The sequence below is a fragment of the Canis lupus genome, chromosome 20 (genome assembly GCF_003254725.2).
Source record: "Canis lupus dingo isolate Sandy chromosome 20, ASM325472v2, whole genome shotgun sequence".
NCBI lineage: Eukaryota > Metazoa > Chordata > Mammalia > Carnivora > Canidae > Canis > Canis lupus.
In genome coordinates this window covers 34,910,001-34,933,746 of record NC_064262.1, presented here as the reverse complement: position 1 = coordinate 34,933,746, position 23,746 = coordinate 34,910,001, and the positions used below count along the sequence as shown (strand labels likewise).

The 23,746-nt window shown below is 46.8% G+C and overlaps 1 protein-coding gene and 1 long non-coding RNA gene across 19 annotated transcripts in view; one reads left to right on the top strand and one right to left on the bottom strand.

Annotated features, from left to right (window-relative positions):
• ERC2 (ELKS/RAB6-interacting/CAST family member 2) overlaps positions 1 to 23,746 on the bottom strand; it is a 904,872-nt gene that overhangs the window by 34,396 nt on the left and 846,730 nt on the right. The gene's annotated exons all lie outside the window — the stretch shown is intronic.
• LOC112665937 (uncharacterized) lies at positions 21,180 to 22,395 on the top strand. Its single transcript, XR_003140615.1, has 2 exons — positions 21,180 to 21,277; positions 22,009 to 22,395. It is a non-coding gene; the product is annotated as an uncharacterized LOC112665937 (long non-coding RNA).

Genomic DNA, 23,746 nt, shown 5'->3' with positions numbered 1-23,746 from the left:
AAAGCAGGAGGTACAGATGCGCAGAAGCCAACAAATAAACATATATATATATATATATATATATATATATATATATATATATATTTAAGTTTTCTTTGGAATAGAGTTTCAGAAACTCAGAAAAGTTTGGTCTCAAGTTTGGGGTCAGCTCAGGTCTTCCTCTGGATCAAAACTCCCCATTCCTGAAATGCTATCTGAGAGAAAACAACTTCATTCAGGACATCAAGCCGTGAAGTCCTCAAGTTTTTAAAAAGATCATCCTCCCAGACCACCATCTGTTATGCAAGCTATATGCAATGTACAAAGTTGCTAATTTTTTTGGCCAGGATTTCAAATTCCATGCTTTTAAAAATTAGGATGACAAACAACTTATTTTTACAAAGACCTTGAGCCAGCCAAAAACAGTCCGGCTCCCCCTCAGGTCCCAGAAAAAACAGTTTTGATGAGAGATCTTAGATTGTCAAGTCATGCCACTGGTGCTTGCCGGGGTTTGGGCCTTGTATCTTAGCTGACAAGAGCCCTGGTGATGGGGGTCCTGGAGGAAAAGTCATTGACTTTCCATTGTAAGTAAAAGCTAGGAATGGTTGTTCCCATTCTTGACTCTTATCTGGCTTGTGCATCTTGACTATCTCCGGTAAGGAAAGTTCACAGGACACTTTAATGATTTATCGAGAGCAGCTTTCATAATCTTTGTTACTTTATCCAACATAAAAATTGGCCATTTCTCAGCACATAACATCCACAGAATACCGAAAGTGTGCAGCTAAGTGTCTCCACAAAATGGATTATCTAGGAAGCCAGAAAACAACTGTCATTAGATTCTAGATAATAGTCTAAACAGAAATGTATTTGTGCTGCCTGGTTTCAGAGATGTTGAAAATAGTCAAGTCCATGTGCTAAATGTCCTAAGTCAATGTCCGTTGAATCAATTCAGCCCCACACAAACTAAGTTGAGTGAACAGACTTGAAAGCACTTTAAGATTTCCCTCTCTTTCCAAGTGACCCTCTACTGGAAACCTATTTTCCAAGCACTGTGAACAGCAGTGACACATAATGTGCCCTCTTTAATCCTCATAGCAATCCTGCATGATTAATAGTATGAAACCCACTTGTAGTTGGGGAAAATTGAGACTCGGAAACCTAACAATTTATCCAAGATCACAGGGTTTGTATATGATGAAGTCAGAGTTTGAATCCAAGTTTGCCAAGGTGGGTTCTTTCCCTCATAGCCTGTAGAAGACGTCAATTCTGGTTCTTTTCAGTACAGCTATCATGGTGGTCACCTTTCTCTTTGCCACCCTAAACTCCCAATTCTAAGACAATGGAAGACGTATCAAAAAGAAAACATTGTCCAAGAGGGCAAATATGTTTCATCTAGATGGCAAATTGAGATGGCCTGGCCTGGCTGTCTGGAAAGCTGTATTTACTATAGGCCCATGAAAAGAAAGTTGGGAGGTACCGCTGCTTCTAGCCATGGGAGAGAAGAGGTAAGGTATTTGTATATTTTCTGACTCCAAGCTGTAGGACTATCATGATCAAAATTCATCTCTCTCTTCTTCTCCCCACTCTCTTGCTTTCTCACTTTTTCTCATACTTTAAAAAGACAATACTTAGTGTGATTCCATGACACATGCCATCAAATTTCAGTTCCCCAGGGACTTATTCTAGCAGTGAAATATCCAAGAACAGAAACAAGAAGATGCCACACCTCTCCTTTCATGGAAAAATGAAGGGTCCTGAGTGTCCCCCAAATTTCTCCTTTTGTCTCATTAACAGTAGCTCTGGCTCACCTTTTTTTAATCCAAATTTTTGCCTGCCTCAAGGTGACCCATAGTTTGCCTAATAGCAGACCAGATAGCTCTTGCCTGATACCAACAGGAAAGCTCAAAGGCTTCTCCAAGTTGAATGGATTCCACTGTGGCCAGTATTTATATACTTTTGGCCTCCTATTTCCACCCAGAAAGGCATCTGGTCTTCCTACAAAATCGTATCTAGTCACTCTCAGTTTCTGCCCTTCCAGGAAGGGAAACTTCTGTAGAGATCCCTCCTGGGCTCTGGCTGCTGGGGTGGTCTCTTAGGTCCCATATCTGCTCAAAGCTTCTGCCTCCCCAGTATTCCTCTGCAAGCCCCAAAGGATCCCTTCTCCTGGCCTGCCTTCCTGCCTTCCTGCGCCTGCTGTGTTTAATCTGTCCTTCCATCCGTCCCTGAACTCCATCAGACCTCTTCTCTGGGAGGAATGGAAGAGCAAGGCTGAAAAAACAACCCGGCTGTTGAGGAGTTGTCTGGGAGGGGAGCGGCAGCGATGGGCTGTCCACGCGTAAGCAGTCAAATATCTGAACTTGGAGGGAGAGCTTCAGGGAGACAGGGCTTATATCAGCCAGTAATATCGAGGGCCAGAGCTTAGACTAATAGGAAGAAATAAAAAATGGGAATGTTTCGGCTGGACATCAAGAAAAACATCCTGATGAAAAGGGAAGGCTCCCACGTGGGGGATGTTCTCATAAAGATGAGTGAGCGGCCAGGTCACTGCTGTGCTCCCCCAGCTCGGCTCCAGCATGGTTATAAACAAGGCCATGCTGCCTCGGGTGGGTTGGAGCCTGGCCCCCTTCCAGTGTGCCTTCCCTTGTTGAAGACCCCGGGGGTGGGGCATGTAGATGATGCAGTGTACCGTCAACCTGGATTGTAAGAATCAAGGAGGCACTTAAGCTACTCCATCAAAATGGGACTTTGGGGAAGTAGTTAGCTGGTCCGGAGGATCGGGAGAAGTGTCAGGAAATGGGACAGCTTGAAATTCCTCCCTCCTGCTTGTGTTGTCTCTGTGTGGCGGTTGCTTCTTTCTGCAGATCCTCTTCCTCTGGTTCCTCGTGATTTCCTCATCCTTGCAACTTCATGTTTGCATGTCATGGCTGGCCTGGCATCTCTCACCTTGCCAACCTTATGGCCTGACCTCTCACAGCTAACCAATGCTACCTCTCCATGTTCCTCAATTCAGATTCCCAAGAACAAGAACCCGACAGGCCTATTTGATCGGTTCCTGAAAGGTCGGGTCATAGGTCACCATTTAAGAAATGACGTTGGGTCTTACTGGTTCAGGTGAACCAACCTAGTCAGTGGTAGCCAGGGTTGGGCAGGCCTGGGCAGTAGGAGTCCTTCACATGGCCGCCTCTGCAGCAGGAGCTAAGGGCTGGTGCAGGTTTCTTCAAAAGTGATGTAAGCTGCACACCTGTCCGGGACTTTCCATGTCCCCTCTGCCAAGCATATAACTCAGTCTTGCAAACTCCATGTTTCAGCCTCTGCTTTAGAGCATGACCCCCTCCTGAGCTCCAGGTGCCTTCTGCTTGTGTTGAGTGAATGCTCAGCAGATGGAAAAGAGACGAGCTGCCCATTCACACATATGGCCCAGTGACTGGCTACTAGGTTGATTGGGCCCCAACAACAGCCTTTTATCAGTGACAGATGTGCCATTTGTCCCCCCCACCCCACCCCAATCCTACCACATCTACCCCCTTTGGTTCTAGCTGTGAAGAGGACAATCTCTCCCCACCCATGATGTCCCCCATTTCCCATACCCTCATATTAATGGAGGGCGGGGAGAGAGGGCATCCTTCTATGAATTGTTCCCTAGGGAGTTATTTGTTTTCCTCCCATTTATCAGTGTCATTTAGGATAAATTTTAATTCCAAAATGTTTACCAAATGCTGCCTCCTTGCTTGCTACTCCTTGGATTTGTTAAAGAACTCAGGAGCGTAAAGTCAAGGAACCATTTCTGAGACCCTTTCCAGGCCTGGGTGGGAGTGGGGTGGAGAGAGTCAATCCACCAATTACCATCATTCAACACAACAATCTACAAATCCCCACGGTGTGCCAGACACTGTGCTATGGCTCTCACCTCACTGACTCCCCAAACAACCCTGTAAGATAGGACTCATTAGAATTTCCATTCAACAGATGAAAAGACATGTTTAATTGTTGTGCCCAAGGCCTGGTGACTAGTGCCAGACGTGAGATGATAGGCCATCCACTGACTAACAGACTAATTTTGAAAAGTATATCCTTTTGTGGTGGTCATGATAAGATTCCTACCACTTAGGGCAGCCCCGGTGGCCCAGCGGTTTAGTGCTGCCTTCAGCCCGGGGTGTGATCCTGGAGACCCGGGATCAAGTCCCACGTCAGGCTCTCTGCACAGAGCCTGCTTCTCTCTCTCTCTCTCTCTCTCTCTCGGATAAATAAATAAAATCTTTAAAAGAAAAAAAAGATTCCTACCACTTAGAGAGGAGCTCCTGCTTTTCTCATCTGCTATGTTGCACTGTCATTCATATTGTTGGTTATCAATTTCTGGATTTCTGGCTCTATGAGTACTTTCACCAGAAGACTTCTTTCCCATTTAATTAGTCACCAAGTCCTGCTGCTTTTATCTTTAAAATGTCCCTGAGAAGCGGCGCCTGTTGCCCATCCTCACTGCCACTTGCTGCCACATCCCTCTCTGAGATTCCTGCCCTGGGTTCCTACTGGGGCTCCCCGCCTCCAGTCCTGGCACCTCCTCAGCCACACTCCAAACGCCAAATGGCAGCTAAAGAGCTCCTTGTAAGAGGTACCTCGATTATGTGACTCTACTGCAGAGGGACTCGAAGGATGAGTGGTGATAAGCAGCAAGCAGGACACCCTGAGCACACCGGTGTCCTCTGGAATTTCTGTGGAGCTGTGGAAGGCTCTGGGCTGCTGTGCATGGGATCAAGTGGATAGGTCACAGGGCACATGGGGCCTGAGCATCTGAGGAACAGTTCCTTGGGACAATCTGAAGCAGTTGGCCACTGTCTTCACCAAGGAGCACTCAGTATCAGCAAATCTCTGCCTCCAGGAAAGAGTTTCTGTATGTGTTCTGTGCAGCAGAACGAGTACAAAGAGTGGGGCAAAGAGGAAGGAGTCAAGGAAGAAGCACAGGTCAAGCATGGGTGGCAAGCTGTGCTCACATCTATGGTGCTGAGGTATGGCCCTTCCCCCATTGGGCTAGGTCCTCCTGCAGGGGCTGCAAGAGTCAAAGCCCAGAGTCCAGAGTGTAGCTGGACAGCCAAGAACCCCCACTGTTGCTGGAGGAATTTGAGGGGCAGGGGAGTCAGGGAAGCCCACTTAGGGGGCTCTGCGTCCCACCACCAGTCTTCAGTGCCTTCCTTAGAGTCTCTGCACATTCACTGGCTCATGGCACACGTGAGGCACTCAGTGATTATTTCAGAAGTGAGTAGATAGAAGGAAGGTGGAGCAGGAAGGGAGGACCCAGTGGCCAGGAGCCAGAGAATCTCACCACCTAAGCAGGGAGGTGGTAGGTTAGGAAAAGCTTCAGACAGGTGTGTGTGTGGGGTGTGGGGGGGGCAGACCCCTGGCTCCATTGTTAATTAATAGAATGAAAATAAGAATAACCCGGGAACCAGGTGCTGTGCAAGGCACTCCATGGTTGCCTCCCTTCGGGACACCTTGGCCTCACCGCTGTTCCTTCAGACCAGGCTTCCTCCCACCTCAGGGCCTTTGCCCTCCCTGTGGCCTCTGCCAGGAGCACTCTTCCCCCATCTCTGTCAAGTTGTTGCTCTAAGTCCCATTCCAGTGAGAGCTTCCCTGGTCACCCTATTAACCCTGTTCCTCAGCCCCACTCCCTACCCCTTCTGAGCTGTGTTTTTCTCCAAGCTATTTATGTCATCTTCTGACACATGGCATCATTTCCTTTTTATCATATTTACTGTCTGTCTCTTCCACTGGAATCCAGGCCCCACGAGGGCAGGGTTTTTAGTCTACTTCGCTCACTGCTGTGTCTCCAAGGCCAAGCATGGTGCCTGGCACATAGAAATTGCTCAATAAACATTTGTTGAGAGACTCTTAACCACCCCAATGACACTAATCAAAACCAGGCATTGTGGCTCTTTCTGTTTCATGGATGAGCAAACAGGCTCAGCGAGGGTGGGGAACTGGCTAAGCGCCATCAGCTGGGAAGGGGTGAGAGAGGAAAATGTGTGTGTGCCCCTGTCTCTGATAGAGAGAGCAGTTTTGCCCCCACCCACATCTATCACTTCCAACTTCAGTGGAAAACGAGGAGTCTGTGCCTGATGACTTCTGAGGCTCTCCCTCATGAGTTCTGGAAGTCAGTTTAAGTCCATAATCATTTTTTCATAAGAGGTGGAACCACAGAGGTCTGGAGCAGTCTCTTTGGAGTAAGAGTTTAAGTACTGGTTTTCCCACTCAACCATGGGACCTTGAGGCACTTCTTGATGTCTCTGAGCCTCGGCTTTCTCCGCTGCAAAATGGGAATGCTGGCAACGCATCTCTACAGGGCAACTGGCGAGATGGCTCGGTAGCACCTAAAGGGCTCCTCAGTGCCTGGCACAAAGTGATTGCTAGATCTTATTGTTGTGGCCATTCTGCTGTTGCCCAGGACCCTTTCCCCCCTCACTCCAGCCCTGCTTCCATCCAGGTCCCCCACCACTGATTCTTCTGGGTGGGGAAGCTCCCCTGACTCATGTTATCCTCTAGATCAGCCAGGACCGATGGATCCGCCTCAGAGAGGCGGGGTAGGGCTCAGCGGGCCGTGTTTGCAGCCCAGCAAATGTTCCTGGAGCCTTGTTTTTTGTTCTGTTGCTGGGCCATTTGTTTTTATAGCTTATCGTTTCTGCAGGGGGGCTTTGAAAGGCTGCCATTGCTCCAATGGATGTTTCCGGTTCGCCTCCATCAAGCCACATTTAATGAAAACCAGTTTAAGGTCTTCTTTCTCATAAAATGTCTCATTGTTGCTCCGGCAGCTCCTCTTAGGAAATAATGAAGATGAACGCTCCCTCCGTGGGGTAGCACACAAAACCCTCGGCCGCAGGAGAGCTTTGCTCAGTCCCCGGGAAGTTTCAGAGGCCGGAGGAGAAAAACAAGCCAGTGCAGCCTCTACTAAGGAGGAGGAGAAGCAGAGGCCTGGGAATTCTGAATGCTGCAGATGCAGGAAATGGAACTTGGGTTCCTTGTCCCCTCTAAAGGAATTGTCAACTGAAGAATTCTTGCTGCGGAAGAGGGTGTTCTATAAGCCTTTCAACAAAAGCTTGCAGTCCAGAGAGTGGAAGATTCTCTGCCAGGGGACTCTTCAGGCTTGCCAGGCCTAGGCCAGGGTCAGGGGTGCCTGAAGAGGATGGATGGGTCTGGGTCTGCAGTAGGGGGGGTGCGGGGGTGGGGTGCGGGGGCGGGAACAGCCAGCGTCACAGACTGCAGGGGCCTCCTCTGAATACAAAACCCTGGGATTGTAGCTGCCAGAGTGCTCCAAGGCCCAGGCGCTGCATGGTTACCAGCTGACCCGAACGCCCCAGGTCCTCTCCAGATAGCCATGCAGGACAGGTCCTACGCAGCACAGTAATGCTCTTCTCCTGAAGATGCAGCTGTGTTCCCCCTTCAGAATACCTCTGTGGTCAGAAATCATTTTGGAACTACACTATCAATTAATTATTTTGTCAACTGCTGCAAGTGATAAAAGGGTTAAATACAGTTGATTGATCCTGGGTCCTTTGCAAAAGTCACGCTGACTTCTGGTCTGCCTGTGTCCTCCTCTGGCTCTCACTCCAGTGGCCATGCCTGCTCTGAGCGGAAGCCCTCCTCCTCCGGGCAGAAGGGACAAGGGCAGAGACAGCCATGCAGGAGTCTCTCCCTCGGACCTGGCTGACCTGAGTCAGCAAGGAGGGGCGATGCCCCGGCAGTGAGGAGGGCAGCCGATCCTTGATCCTTTCCTGCTACCAATGTTTGCCCCCCACAAGCTGTGTGACCTCTGAGAGGTCACCTGGCCTCTCTGGAACTCAGTTTTTCCAATTTCCAAATGAGAAGGGTGGTTTCAGTGAGGGCTCACAAATGTTCAGCGTTCACCTGGGCACCAGGCCGGCAGGCAGCAGCCCCCCGGCAGGGGCAGAAGGGACGGTGGCACCCTGGGGACACCCTCGTACCAGCTCAGGGGCAGCCATCGCTCTATTGCAGCCAGTGTTGTTTCTCAGAAATACAGCTCCTCAGCAGCCGGATTCTCCATTTCTCCAGAGAGACTAAAACCCTAGGTTTTTATGTGAACCACCAAATACTTAAATCTTGGCAATGAAATCAGATGTTTAAGATGGTGTGCATGCAGGTAAAAAAAAAAAAATCTATTTGTTGATCCCTAAAGTAACCCCTGGTTTAAAACTCTATGATCCATACTTATTTATGACAGAAAAGTGGAGTGTGTGTAAAACAGAAAAGTGACTGGCGGCCCCAGACAGGAGCTGGGGTCCCGGATGCAGCGCTTATTCACAGCACCGACCACCACCGGGCAGCCCGTCAGGTCCCCTCGTCTCCGAACGGGAGGAGGTCCCAGCACCCGCAGGAGGATTCAGCAGGGTTCCTTTTGCAAAGGGGTAGATGGAGGGAGGATAGAATGCCATGCCCTGGTTATTCTCATCGTGCAAAAATTCTTCTCACCACTGGGACCCTGAGGCCCAAACCTGGAACTAAGCTGTCTCGCGTCTCCGAGGCTGCTCTCCCGAAGCAAATGCCTGAGACGATATGGAAACCAGATGCGGAGCAAACACCGCCTTACCTTTTTTTCCCCCCTCAGTGCTTTTGTAACTTTTCAAAGTCATTCCACGTTCATGAGCTCTGATATCACTGAACTCACAGCTGCCCGGCCAGGCTGTTAGATCAGGTATTACTACGTTCCAAATGGAGAAACTGAGGCTCGGAGAGAAGAATGACTGGGCCAAGGTCCCAGAGAATGTGAATGGCATGAGATGGAGGCCCCGTGGGCTGCTGCCTGCTGGCAATCCTTTCTGGGTGGCCAGCTGCTTGCAAAGCACATACCTTTCTAAATACAGGCTTAATGCATAGGGCCCTGCCCTCAGCCAGCGTTAGGACAGCTGAAGCCTCTGGTCAGTACCACTTGCGGTGGCAGTTCTAACAGCAGTAAAAGCAGCAGCTGCTTCTAGCCACTATCACTCCTGCCCAGAGAAGAGTACCAGTTGCCCACAGGGCTCCCTCCCTCGGCTCCTTCACCAACCTACTAAGTCTTAAAGTCCAGGCTCTTCTTTTCTAAAGGCAAAAATTAGACAGACCTTCTCAAACACACACACACACACACACACACACACACACACACACACACACACACACTATAGTAACAGAAGCCTTTCCATGGCTTCTTACTGCTCATTATGGTCTGGACCATACTCCTCACACACTCTTCCCCACAACATCCAGCCTGGCCCGAACGGGTCCCCATGCACCCTGGCCTCATGTTCCCTCCCTCTCCCTTGGCCTTCTTGCAGTCATACTTGTCTCTTCTCTCCCTCTTCAAAGCCTATGCACTACCTGTTCCCCCTCAGCACCAGCAACACTGCCTCCAGGGAGCCTCCCCTGAATCCCCTTTTCCTGCTCACGTTCCTTTGCTCTCGGATAATCACAGTTCCTCACTTCAAAGCCTTTATCCCAGTTTGTGATTACACGTTCTATACCTTCAGGAGTCTGATGATCTCATTTAATTCTATCCCATCTCCTTCATCAAGCACTGAAATCTGCTTGAAAACTGTAAACAAGGGCAGAGATCTCATCTCTTTGCATTCAACATCATAACTCCAACACAGGAAACAGACAGTAAGCAGTAAGTATTTGTTCAATCAGTGCATAAATAGATGTGTGAATTCCATTTTACCCACTGTTTCATATAATTCTCTCTAAATTCCATAAACAAGACATTATAAGGAGTCCCTTGTGGTAGATGGCGAAACAGAGTCAGAGAACGTCAGTGACTTGCCCAAGGTTGCACAGCTAGTAAGAGATGAGGGTGGGATTCAGCCACAGGTCTGCCTCATTTCCAAATTTTCAGAAATACACTAATAATAGAGTGAACCTCCATATTAATAAAGGTTCTCCAGAGAAATAGAACCAACAGGTGTGTGTGATGTGAGTGTACACATGCATGTGTATAGAATGAGAAATAGAGAGTGGGTGAAAGAGATTGATTTTAAGGAATTGGCTCAATCAATTCTGGAAGTTTGGTAATTTTACAATCTGATGGGAGAGGCCACCAGGCTGGAGACTCAGGGGAGAGTTGCAGCTCAAGTTTCAAGGCAGTGTGCTGGGAGAATTACCTGTCTGCTAAGTGGAAGTCAGTCTGGCTTCTTTAAGGCCTTCAACTGATTAGATGAGGCCCACCTACATTATGGAGGGCGAGCTGCTTTACTCAAAGTCCACAGATTTAACTTTAATCTCATCCAAAAAACACCCTCACAGAAACATCCAGAATAATGTTTGAAAATACCTGGGCATTATGGCCCAGGCAAGTTGACACACAAAATTAGGCTAATTACCACCTCCATATGCCCATCACTCAGATTCAACGATGATCAAGAAGTTGCTACATCTGCTTTAGCTAACTAACCTTTCTTCCCTTTTTTCTTTCTGTTGGCAAAGTGTTTTGAAACATACCCCTGGCCACATATTTTTATATCCCAAACTACTTTTGAACTCATGCCTACCCAACCACAACACATGCCCTTAGTTCCCCATACCTCTAAGAGCAGGCTCCTGTCCTCAACTTGGAGAAACATGGTCTTTCAAAATGCGAAGAGGAGGCTTCCAGTGCTCAGGGCCCAGCTTTCACTGCCTGAAGGGGAGGTCTGATTTGTGGGACAACTTTCACCGTCTCAGTGAGACATTTCCTCTGTGCTCCAGCAAGTCAGCATATAAGGCGACCTTCACTAGGGGTGGGGGTGGGGGTGGGGCAGGTGGCGAGGCTCGCACCTTCCACTCTAGAAAATCACTCCGTTTTTCCACAGCCATACATTTGTTTTCATTTTCATGTTGCTCCTGCCTGCTCCCCCTCTGTTTATTGCTTTCTTCTCCTTCTTCCTCCCTGGCCTCCTCCCCCTCATTCTCCTCCTCTGCCTTTGAGGGGTCTGGACTTCTGCACGCTAGAGAAAGGGACCCATTTAATCTACCATATTTACAAGCTTTGTAAACAAGGTACAGTGAGTGAATCATGGAAAAAATGCATTTTACGTGAAAAAGTTCATTATATGACTTTGTTCTATTAAAATTGCCTGGTAAAACTAACCCCACCCTGTGAGTCTGAAAGAAAGAGAGAGAAGAGAGAGAAACAAAAGGGCCTCTAAAAATGTCCCAGTTGGCATATATGTCTCATAATTTCATATCAACATTAGTATCATTTCTGCTGTTTAAAACACTTGGAGTTTTCCTGTAGGCAAATTATACAGGAACCCATTTTATGTGGCTTTCCAATAATTTTCCCTTAAAAAATTATTTTTTAATTGTCCAAATGGATTTAGGAATGAGGATTTAAAAACTGGCCAGCCAAATAAATTTTCTTCTTGAGTGGCTGAACAATTTGTAATCATTCTTCTACTTTAGTGTCATTTTGTTTGGCTTTTGTAACTTAATAATTTTGTGTTGTTATGATTGTTGGGCTTCCAGATTTTTCTGTTTTTCTTACAATGATAGTAACAGAAGTATATTAAAATGCACTAAGCACTCTGCTGAACACCCTAGATTAATAATTTTGTTTAATTCTCACAAGAACCCCACGAGGACATGGAGGCTTTGTGGCGTTAAGTGATTGGTCCCAGGTCACCACAAGGAAATGACAGTCCTGAGACTGAAACCTCAGAGCCAAACCCTCTGCATCAGTTAAAGTCTAATTTTCTAAGTTAAAAAAAAAAAAAAAAAAAAAAAAAAAGAGGACAAGAGACCAAGACATACTAATAGTATGGGATATGGGTGACTTTTACAGGTAGGGATATGTGGGACTTTTAATTTCTTCTTTAATCTTCATTAAAATTTTCAGATTTTCTATAATGAATCATGGACTAGTGCTTATATAACTGTTTTGTGGGGGAAGTAATGTAACCCTGCCTAGTCTTATCTAAAGAAAACTGAATGTCTTTTATAAAGTGTTTAAATACACCCAAGAGTGTCTGAATACAAAATTTGCCTGATTCTTTGCACATCGAGATAGAATGCAGTATTCCAGGATGCAGAGGACCTGGGCTGTGCTGGCTGTCCAACTCCTCATCTGTGATTATGTGGGTGAGCTTCTCTGGCCTTATTTATCTCATCTGTAAAATGGGACTAGTAGACTGAAATGCTTTTAAGGGCCCTTCCACCTGCAAATTCCTATGACCTCTTTAACTGCTTATGAAATAATCTAGATGGTCTCTATCACCAAATATTCAAAGACACCGCTTGATGGGAGCTCATGATATCCCTAACAGGGTAGAACGGACTCCCAGGCATTTTCTGTCCTCTTGTTTGAGCTTTCAAGACACAGGTGCAGAGAAGGTCCAAAGGGATTAGTAGCCAGGCTGTAGACAGCCTCTTAGGGACTGTGACAGGAGACACAGGCCTCTTTTCAGAACATACCAAATGGATGACACCTTCTTTTAGGATATGGGGTATCTCAGGCTGCTATGATCAGCCTTTTCTTCTTCCCTTCCTGAAGGCACAGCCTTAGAATCGATATCAATGACAAAAACAAAGCCACCTGCAAATTGTGTGGCTGTGATTTTTCTCTGCTGCTTCCTAAGCACTGGGTTTCCATGCATGTGCCCCATAGTACAAGCCACCCTTGTTTTAAACCAAGAGTGAGGGCTGAGACCAGGGGCCTGGCCAGCCTCATCTCTGAGCACCTGGGTTCTCCAGGCAGGCAAACATCTCTCCGCCCAGGCCTCTAGAGAGGCCACAGCTGCTCTGTCTGTTTTAAGCCTGCAGCTCACACCCGTCCCTGGAAAGGAAGGAAGGGAGCCTTGGGCTATGTGGAGGTGAAGCCCAAAGCCAGCACAGAGCCCTGGCTCCCAGACAGAAAATTCACCGGTGATTCTGAGGATCCCATTTCCCACCACCACATCCAGCCACTGGAGGGAAGTCGGCACCAGGCACCTTGGAAAAAAAAAATCAAAATGCAGGCACAAATAATAGGAATAATCCTAATAATCTGAGACCTGCCGCCCTCACTAACAGGACCATAAAGGGCATTTGTTTCTAATTAAACACCAAAACCCTAAACCTTTCAACTCTGCATCCACAACTACTGTAAATGTTTATGAAAAACGGGAAATTCTCGTTTAATTCAAACCATGCCAGAAATGCGTTTTCGTTGTCTCAACTGGTGGAGAAATCCTATCGGCCCCAGCTTGAGCACATCTGAGCTTTAAATTAAGAAAGGCAACAGTCCTGGGAGCACAGCTAAGTCTTGGGGAGGACCTGTGTGAGGCAGCAGCATCTCCTCATCCCAGCTAGCCTTTCAAAGGAGCCTGGAGCAAAAGCAAAAATTTCTTTCAGAAAGAGAAATAGGTACCAGAGGTGCTAACAACATTTTGCATGAGATTGTCACAGACACCTCAGAAATGGATCAACCTACCTAGAAAAATGGTTACACACAGAAGTGCTAAAGTCAGACAACCCAGGTCAACTTCTTACCACCTGAGTGGCGCTGGGCAAAGTTGTTGAACTTTCCAAGACTCAGGCTCTTCACGGATCACTATGATAATCAAATGAGATGAAGCCCTAGGCCTGGCAGTTAGCAAAGATGGTATGGTCCCTGCCCTTGGGAGGCCGATGGACCAGGCAGAGAAGCAGCATCCTTCAGGTACTCATGTCGAGCTCTGGGGTAACTCCGGGCAGTGCTTCTGTACCCTCATCAGTAAATTCTTGGAGTTGCTGAAATCGTAGCTCTCACTGAGTTAGCACGTTGGAGGGGAAAGGCTTCAGCAAGAGAGAGCAGCCCTTACAACAATACCAACGTGACTGTGCCCCAGGACTTGTGGAACCTCTCAATTGCCTCTCCCCCAGATCCCACGCTGGAGTTCATGTACCCACACAGATAACCCCGTGGGGCTGCAGAAATTCCCAGAATGGGAGGAATCTCTGCCTTCTTAATCAGAGGATGAACGTCCTCCCTTGGAGACAAACATTTCGTTTTGGCTGAGAGAGAGCAGGAAAGAAGCCTTGGGGACTCACTTAACTGCATTTCCTAACGTTTCATCCAGCCTTAAAAATTGGGGGATTTCCTTTGCAGGTCTTTGGAGAGAAGGGTTAGGACCTAAAATCTGGGGCTGAGTCATCTTTTCTCTCACTATGGATACTCCCACTCTAACAATGTCAGCAGCGGTCTTCCAAAAGCAGGGAGGTCCACCCTCTCACATTATTGCCTTTTAGGCAGAACAGAGGGGGCATGAGGTGTGGCCCTATAGCATCCCACTACCCTACTGCCAGGGAGGTAGCCCAAACTCCCATGTCCTCCACTTCTGGGCACAGAAGTCCACCCAGGACATAGAGCATGTGACTCAGCTTGGCCAATCACACTATCACATCCCCTGGCTGCAAGGTCTCAGTTGGATCCAATGAGGTGTATCAAGAGTTTTGCTGGACTATTGGAAAAAAGGCACCCTCTTTTTTGCAAATGGACCTGAACCTGGAAGGATGATGAATAGTAGCCCTTGTGCTACCAAGTGGAGCCTGAGGAAGTAACCAGCCCACAGAAAAGTATAGGGGACAGGGTGTAGAGAAATCAGGTTCTTACCATATATATCATTTGAGCCCCTGGGTCCCACCATGCCTGAAGGTGGGATCTCAATCTTCCAGTTCCACAAGTCATTATGTTCTCTCATTTGCGTATGTGCTTTTGAGTTGGTTTGTCAAAAGACAGCAGCATCCAGCAAGGACTTCCAGAAAGCCTACCATGTGCCTGGCTCTGTGCTGTGTACACTACAGGATACCAGGACTAACACGCATACATAGATCTGGAGTTGACAGTCTCTTAGGAGAGATGAGACATGAGCTTGAGTGATGGTAATAGTAAGAAATAAAGTGACAAATGCTGCAAAGGGGGGGACACAAAATCCTACTGACATAAGAGGAGCGAGAGCCTTCCTTAGGCCAATGGCCAGGAGAAGGTTTGTGGATTTTCGCACCAATTTGAAGAGAGTCGTACCGACAAGCAGAATTTGGGGTGAAAAGCTGCAGAGGGGACCCCTGATAGAGACGACAGTGTGAGCCAAGTTCTGGGACACATGTTTTAGAAGCAGGGACAAGGACCAGGGAAAACACTGGGAATTCTGTTGGGGGCGTACCAGGACCTGCCCACTCTCTGTGCCTCTCTGATGTCTTCGCACCATTCTGAACGGCATTGTGCTATCTCCCGTTGCTGGCAACCAATTTGTGTAACAGATCTCAGCCTGCAAAGGAATCCAGCTTTTGCTTTTTCCGGTTATTCAGGCTACCTCTGGAGGGAATCCTTTACTTACTGAGTAGTTGTGGTGTGAGCTCTGCTATCTCTGAAAGTCAGCCAGTTCACTTTGCACTCCCCAAAAGCTGCTTCCAGCACCAAGCCATACAACATGGGCAGGAAATCCACTTGGGAGAAGCCTGAGAGGAGCACTGCAGTCAGCGCCTTAGCACGGTCTGGCCCTTGCCGACTTCTCACACCACCAATCCTTTTGCTTTCTGTATTCCCCATGTCCTCCAGTCACAGAACCTTTTCATGCACTGTTCCCTCTGCCTGGAACACCATCTGTCTACCTAATCAGCTCCAATTTATCCTTCAGCTCATGACTCAATTGCCACTTCAGCATAAAAACCCGCCTGGACTTCCAGGGCTCTACTTCTCCTAGTGTATGGGTTAAGGGCCAGCATTCCAGAGTCAAAATATCTGGATTTGAATTTGGCTCTGGTGCTCCCTAAGTGTGTCATGTTTTTATGCCTCTGCTTTCTCATTTGCAATGTCGACATAATAATGAAGAGGCTCAATCACAGCAATAGTGTTAGCACAGAAAAACACTAAACAAACAAGAGCCAGTGTCCTATGACTTTAAACCACCCATCCTTCTGCCTTCTGCCATTTCACAGATGTACTTTAATCTATTCATGTGATCCTTTGATTGGCATCTGTCTTTGCCAATTGACTAAAAGCCCCATGAGGCAGGGGTGATGTCTGGGTTTGCCCATTGTTATATCTCTAGCACTTAGTACCCTCCCTGGCACATAATAGGTACTTAATAAATATTTCAAGAATGCAGCCATGAATGAAGGAATACAGACAGAAAAAAAAGCAAGATCCCAAATATTCTCATCATTTGCAAAAACCCTGATCTAAAGATGTTCCTCCAAGTAACTCAGGAGCAAGATCTTGAAGTTGCAAACATCTGTGGTTTCAAAGATGAAGAAAACAGATTCCAGAAGATGCTCCAGCCACTGAATTCCCCTTTAGCAATTCATTTCCTCCTTAAAGAAGGATACAAGGCTCAGAGTAAGCATGGCCAGCCAACCAGATGCAACACTCTGAAGTCAGCAGAAGTCCGTCTGATGTGCATCAAATGACGATAATTCCTCTTCTAGCATCCCTAACAGTTCCAGGGAAGTTTCTGCATTTGTGACCTTTGGCCCAGATTTTAAATAATATTATGCTTTCCTCTGCAATGCTATTGTCTGAGAGTTTACATATTTGGGGTATGTTTTTAATATGTGTCTCATACCATATAATGGGCCAAATTCTCCTCCGAGATCCATGCTAGATCTCCAAAGTATGGAATATGTTATAGATTGAGGGGTAAACAGCAGTTTCAATGCCAAACTTTTGATCCCTCATTTTTCTGTGGTCCTTCAGAAAGGACGGCTTGGATGCGAATGACCAAAAGTGGGCTTGGGGTTTGCAGTAGGGACATTTAGCCTTTCCCTCTGCAAAACTCCTCAAGTTAGCCCTGCAGAAAGGTTGAAAGAGGCAGAAGTGAAGGCTGAGCACTAATGGGAAAGGAGGCAGAAGAGCCAGGCCCTGGAGCCTCACCTCTGGATTGAGCAAGTAATGCAGCTCTGTCTGGGCGCTGCTGCTTTCCCTGGAGCAGGGCTCCTGATGCCTCCCTCCCTTCATCCCCCTCGTCTGAGCCAGCTGGGCAGCATTCACTTCACGTGTCTCTCAACTGGTCTGAACCACAGAGATGTTTTCCTTCCCGGATTGTTCAGCTTTCTGAAAGTTTCTCTGCATATTTCTGCTTTCCCTAAAAGAAATGTTTCTCTAATTCTCAGGTTCTGATTCCACGAAGCATCTATGGAGCGTAGTTCTGAGCCACAACCCTCCCCTCACAATGGCTTCTTACAAGAAGAAAGTGTTAGAGGAACAAGAAATGCATGCATATACCCAAAACTCACACCCCTCACTCGGGGACTGAAGCTACACCTGTAAAACCTGCACCGTCCCATATCTTACCAACCTGAACTCCTACCCTCTGGGTTCTTACCTCAGTACCTCATTTTATGTCTAAATATCTATTTGTTTAGCAACTAAGTTGCTGGAAATCAATGCTAGAAATTCCACTAGCCTCCTCAGATAAATGTGTGTCCCTGAGTGACCCAGCTGGTGAAATGAAGCTGGGTGGAACTCTCTTGTGGATGGGGCCTGAGGACTGTGGTAGTCTAGGTTTTCAGGGTACAACCTAGATCCCTGCACAACTCCACCCAAAGAGGCCTCAGAGGACAACACCCTCAGTCTATCCATCAATGTCCTCCTTGCTCTTGGCCTCTCTCCATTGGAGATGGCGAACAAAGAGAGAACAAGAGAGATTAATTTCTTTTTAATCCTTCCCTTTGAGCAGGGGCCTGACCCCGGGCTTTGGCCTGTTTCAGCTCCATCCCAGGCAAGGCCATATTTCACACCAAATCATTAGTTTCTAGCGGAACAAGGCACCACCCATGAGGTATGGATGGCTTCCTATCTCGCAGGAGCCCACAGGGCCTGCTCAGACATGATCTCATCTGTTCCCACTCCCCAGAGCAAGGTGGGGGCTAGGAACATTATCTTGGTTATGCTGCTGAAGGCACTCTAGCCTGGAGGTGAGGTGCCTCTCTCCAGCTGTGCAGTACCAGGAGTGATGCCCATGCCAACTCTCCTTAGCTCCAGGCAAATCTTCGGCAGCCCAGCTCTTCTTGGGGAGGACAGCATGGTGGTGACAAACTCTTTGGAACACAAAGCAAGTACAGGTAAATGAATGGGCATAGCTGTGTTCCAATAAAACTTTATTTCCCAAAACAAGCAGTGTTTGGTCTATAGGCCATAGTTTGCCAACTTCTATCTTAGTATAAGGCCTGATAGAGGTTCTTGCTCAAGAAATGATCTTAAACTGTCAGCTGGGATAAGGGTTTCTCATCCTCAGCACTGCTGACATTTTAGGGGCCCATAAATATTGGGGAGGAGGGCTGTCCTGTACATTTTAGCAGCATCCTTGGCTTCCAGCTAGATACCAGTTGCACCTCCCTCAAATCGTGACGATCAAAAATGTCCTCCGGGGATCCCTGCGTGGCTCAGTGGTTTAGTGCCTGCCTTTGGCCCAGGGCGCGATCCTGGGGTCCCGGGATGGAGTCCCGCGTCGGGCTCCCTGCATGGAGCCTGCTTCTTCCTCCTCCTGTGTCTCTGCCTCTCTCTCTCTCTCTCTCTCTCATAAATAAATAAATATTTTAAAAAAAACAAAACAAAAAAACAAAAAACAAAAATGTCCTCCGACATTGCCAAACCTCCTCTGAGGAGGAAGTCTGCCCAGAAGTTGAGAAGCACTGGGTTGGAGGGAACGTAAAGAGATCATGCCATTGAGTCCCCTTAACTGTTGTCCTTGCCCAGGGTTACCCAGCCTCCTTTTGCACACCTGCAGACAGAGGTATATGTGGCACTCTCACTTGGAACCCCTCTACCTGGGTTCAGATGATGTAAAGGGGTGCCATATCTCCTGCTTCCTGAGCACCACTATGAGCCCTGTTCAAGGCTGCCTGCTATGCATGCATCATCACAACAATGGCATGAAGTGGGCACTGATTTACCCCTACAGTAGAGCAAAGCTAGGTGGGCCCTAGATCACATCACCAAGTCAGAGGCCAGGACTCAAATCCGCAGCCTATCTGCCCATGCCCTTAGCCCTGAATCATTCTGGTGCTGATGTCAGCTCTCTGCCTGCCTTTCTGCCTCAGGCTTTCTGACACTGGCTTTGCACCTCAAGTCTGGCCTGTCTGCCCAGAATGGAGACTTTTCCTCTGTCTGTCTGTGCAGGGCAGTGTAGAAACAAGAGCTAGACTCCTCCACGTCCACATTTAGCTGCCTGACTCCGAGCCAGTGCCCCATCCTGCAGCCTCATGTTCCTTGTCAGTGAAGTGGGGATGATAATAATACTGCCTTTGAAAGGCTGCTGGAAGACCAGAAAGATAACCCAGAGTAAAGGCTTGGCAAACCTTGAAGTCCTAAAGAAACATCAGTATTGTTACTGCGACTGGGACCAAGGGTCCCTTTCCATAGGGTGGCCACTACTCCAGACTGGCTCCCTCTCTAGCTTCCTTCTAAGTCTATTGGTTTCATTTTGGGTTCTGGGCCCCAAGCCCTTCTCTGAGGTTCTTTTGGCACTCTCTGGAGCACGGCAATTAGGTCCAGGTCTCCTTGTGCCACTCGCTTCACCCAGAGCACCTATGTTTTTATCTTTTGTAATACTGAGCCTCAACTTGACATTCTTTTTATAAAATGGACTCAGCTGCTAAATAGAGCTAAAAACCATCGCTTGAGGTCTGTGTTCTCTAAGTGTGGTCCTTGAACCAGCTCATCAGCATCAAGCTTCAGCTGGGAGATGGTCAAATGTGTAGAATGTCAGATCCTATCCCAGACCTGCTGTCTCAGAATCTGCATTCACCAGATCCCTCAGAGAAACTATGGCAGGTAAGTCTGAGTAGCTCTGCTCTCGGGATCCTCTAATGCAGAAATTCACATTACTGTACCTCCTGGGAGCTTCTGTACTGAAAAGGGGGTACAGCTTTGACTAAGTCTATCCAAAGCTGCAGTTAGGAAATCCTTTGGGAATGCAGAGATTACTGGAAACTGCACCAGGGGATTGGATCCATGGTGTATTACTGTATGGAGCAAAGATGGCTATCAGAAATGAGTCCATTTTTCCACCCCTTGGATCTGCTCTGGTCTGTGACTTCTCTGACCAGTGGGGTATACATGCTCAGAAGTGATGCTATGGCCCAGATTCTGCAAGGACTCACAGCTTCTGACTTGGTCTCCAAGAGCCCTAAGCCACCACATAAGGAACCCATCTATCCCGATGGAGGACCTACAGGAAAGGCTCTGAGAGTACATGCAGAAGAGAGGCCCAGCTGAGCCCAACCTACAGCCGTGCCCACCAAGGCATCAGGTTTGTGCCTGAAGACTTCTTGGACTCTACAGGCCAGTCCAGTCCAGTCCAACTTAGCCCAACCACCAGCTGAACATCATCAAGTCACATGGAACCAAACTGTCCAGCTTAGTCCTGATGATGTTCTTGACCCACAGAATCATGAAACATATGAAAATGATTGTTTAAGCCACTAAGTTTTGGTGTAGTTTGCCATACAACAAGAAATAATTGGAATACTTTCAGAGGAAAATCTATCATTTTAGTCAAAAGTCTTACCAACTCAGTTTAGAAATATGATCAAATGGGAATCAAGTGATCAGAAACCCACTGTTGTGGCAGAGTGTTTAGGTCACTGTCTTGGCAGACGATATATCAGCCTATTAGACTCTCACCTCCCTCTTTGAGTACAATGAATCTTATCTCCCAGCAAGATTCATGCACCAAAGGAGGAAGGGCTGCTCCAGCTCTCCTCCCCATGGCTTGGGATGCAAATCTGAGAGATTGGCTCATCCACATATCAGTTGCTAAAGGCAAATATAGTTTTATCAGAAAGTTTAGATGATGTCAGCATGCTCCCAGTAGAAAGTTCACCAAGCTATTGCTTCTTCACTTAGAGAAAAATGAGAGAAGAAAAACTCTGGGCTAGAAACCAGACACCCTGGGATTTAGAACCAGCTCTGTCACTTTGAACCAGCTCTGTAAACTTGGAAGGTGGCAAACTTTGCAACCTTGGGCAAAATCCTTTGCATACCATTATGGTTCTGTATAAAGTTTTCATCTATAGTTCTCAGAAGTTCATGGAAGATCTTCAGAAACTTGGTATGTCTATGGGGGTTAGTAGGGGTAAAAGAGACAACTCAGCAACCTGAGCTCTGGATCCTCCAGCTGCACTTCAACCAAAGGAACTTACTGACATTTGATAGAACTCTTAATTTCAAAAAGAAAGCAAAAAACATTCCGGAACACTACCAGTCTTCATGATTTGTAAGGGACCTTCTAGAACTCTCATCCCTGAATTCTCTTCTCCTAATTTTGAGGAGGAGTGGGTGTGGCAATCATGCATTGATTTCCCCACTGAATATTTCAGAAAGGTAGGCATGGTGGGTCATGCTCCATTTTTCCTGCATGATATTCAACCCCCTTCTTTAAACAATAGCATCCTAAATTTCCTTTGGGAAATCACCCCTCCTCCACTCAGTCTGTGCTCCATCTAAGTGGGAGCATATGATCAGACACAGTCATTCAAAATGCAGTGTCCTCTTGGCCATGACATATTGTTCAGTGATGGATGGGCACAGGCCCCAAACCAGCTTAATAAGAGTCAGCCCTGTCAGAGAAGTGGCCATCTCTTCATGGAGTTGTAAAATGCCAGGTGGGAGCTGACAGCAGTATTCTTGCCACCTCTGTGTGAAAGCCAATCTAAGAATGAATCCAAGCCAGAGGAGAGCAGAGCTGAGACATGGAGTGAGACAGTACCTTGATGATATCATATAGGCTTCTGGATCCAGCTGAATCTGAAGTCAATAGGGTCCTTGGACCTTTTAGTTATTTAAGCTGAAAATTCCTCCTTCCCCCCCTTCTTTATTAATTAAGCCATTTTGAGTTGGATATTTGTCTCTGAAACCAAGAGTTTCAGCTAACAGAATAGGTGTAAACATAGCTTGAGTCTGGGGATGTCCCATGAGAAAAATCTAAGTGTTTTGCATACTCTGCAGAGAAAGCAACTTCCCAGGTTAGTGGCCTGAGAATTGTACAAACACCAAAGAATACCATGCTCACCCAGCACAGTCACCCTCCCATCCCTTTCTGTATTTCTTTCCAGCTGCACCTTCTTTTATGGAGCTTATCTTTCTCCAGCCAAGACATCCAAAATGACATGCTATTGGAAGACATTTCTGTCTATGTTAATACCTGTGTTTAAATTTTTTTTTGTTGTGGTTTAAAAAAAAATGATCATGATGTGATAGCAAATGAATGTTGGCAAATTACCAACTGACAGGCGTAAAATTTTATGAACGTGCACATTCCAAAGGAATGTGGAAATAAGCCATCCACTGTAGTCCAGTTTGGCAGAAATATTACAAAAATATAAGTTTGGCATATATTGTAATTCATTTAAAGATGCTTAAAAACCCATCCATCAACCTTGCATGGAAGGTCAAAGAAACACATGAATCCCAAATAAACAATAACTGATGTACAAGGAAAAGGCCTGAATATCTGCCCCGAATACCAGAGAGAATGCACACATGTGAAAAAGATGGTGGTGAGGTTTGAAAGGCTGAGCTTCTAAAACCTTCATCAATGTTTAAAACATAATAATCACTTCTTAGCAATATGTAAGGTGGGCTGTTTCCCCTGAATGGCCATCTGAATTCTGCTTCTGAAAGAGAATTTTGCTAATGGACTGATGGGTATGTATCCTTCAGGCCTTTATATTTTTTACTTCAAGGACCACATCTAAAAAGAGCACAACAGATTGCTCTCGCATATCTGGCACCCCAGACCCTCCATATGTTGTCAGGAACCTGGAGGGGTGGGTGACCTACTCCTTCTCAATCCTCAGATGGGCTCCTGACTTGTACCTGGCCAATAAGATTATTCATGGTCATAGTGATTGGTTCAAGGATGGCAAGTTCCCCATTTGAGTCTTCTAGAAGATCTGATAGTGAATGAGAGAGAAAGAGAAGGAAAGAGAGAGAGAGAGAGAGAGAGAGAGAGAGACCATTTTCTTTCAGGATCCTGGGGAGCAAAGACCATGGGATGTGGAGAAATTGTTACTTCTCCTCCAGTCTTTTGTAGAAGAAGGAATGAGGCTACCATGCTCAGAGAAGCAGAGAAAAGAGATAAATGCAACAGGAGTGGGAGAGACAGATGGATGAACAGAGAGAGAGAGAGAGGTAGATAGGTAGGTAGGTAAGCAGATAAATGATGATAGATAGATAGATGATAGATGATAGATAGATAGAAAGACAGAGGTGGAGAGATATGAGATCTAGTTGTGCCTGCATATAGAACCACCACCCCTGCCTGGACTTCTCAATAACATTAGCCAATAAATATTCTTTTCAGTTTCAGCCAGTTTGAGCTGGGCTCTGCTACTTGGAACTGAACTAATTTTGACTGATACAGTTACCCACAATATTTGCAGCATGATCAAGACCATAAAAGAAACTGGACAAAGGAAAAGGATGACACGGTTATTACTTCAAAGAAACTCACCATTTAATTGTGTTCAGTTTGGTCATGGTTTGCTAGACATCTATTCTGTTCCAAAGCCTGTGTGAGGGGCTGGGTGATCCTAGGATGATTAGGACATAGGCCTCACCCTAAAGGATCTCCCTGCTGAGTCAAGCAGTGGCTTTCTTCTTGGTATTTTGGAGATGGGGAGGTTTTTGGTTATTTAGAACCAGAAAGGCACCAGTCAGCACTGAAGAAGGTGGATTAAGTCAAGGGGAAGAAGAAAAGCTTGTAGGATATGGACTTGGAAGTCCAATTTTAACATTTTGGTACAGTGGAAAATTATGAAAGGATGACGCTTCCCTGATGTCCCCCAATCC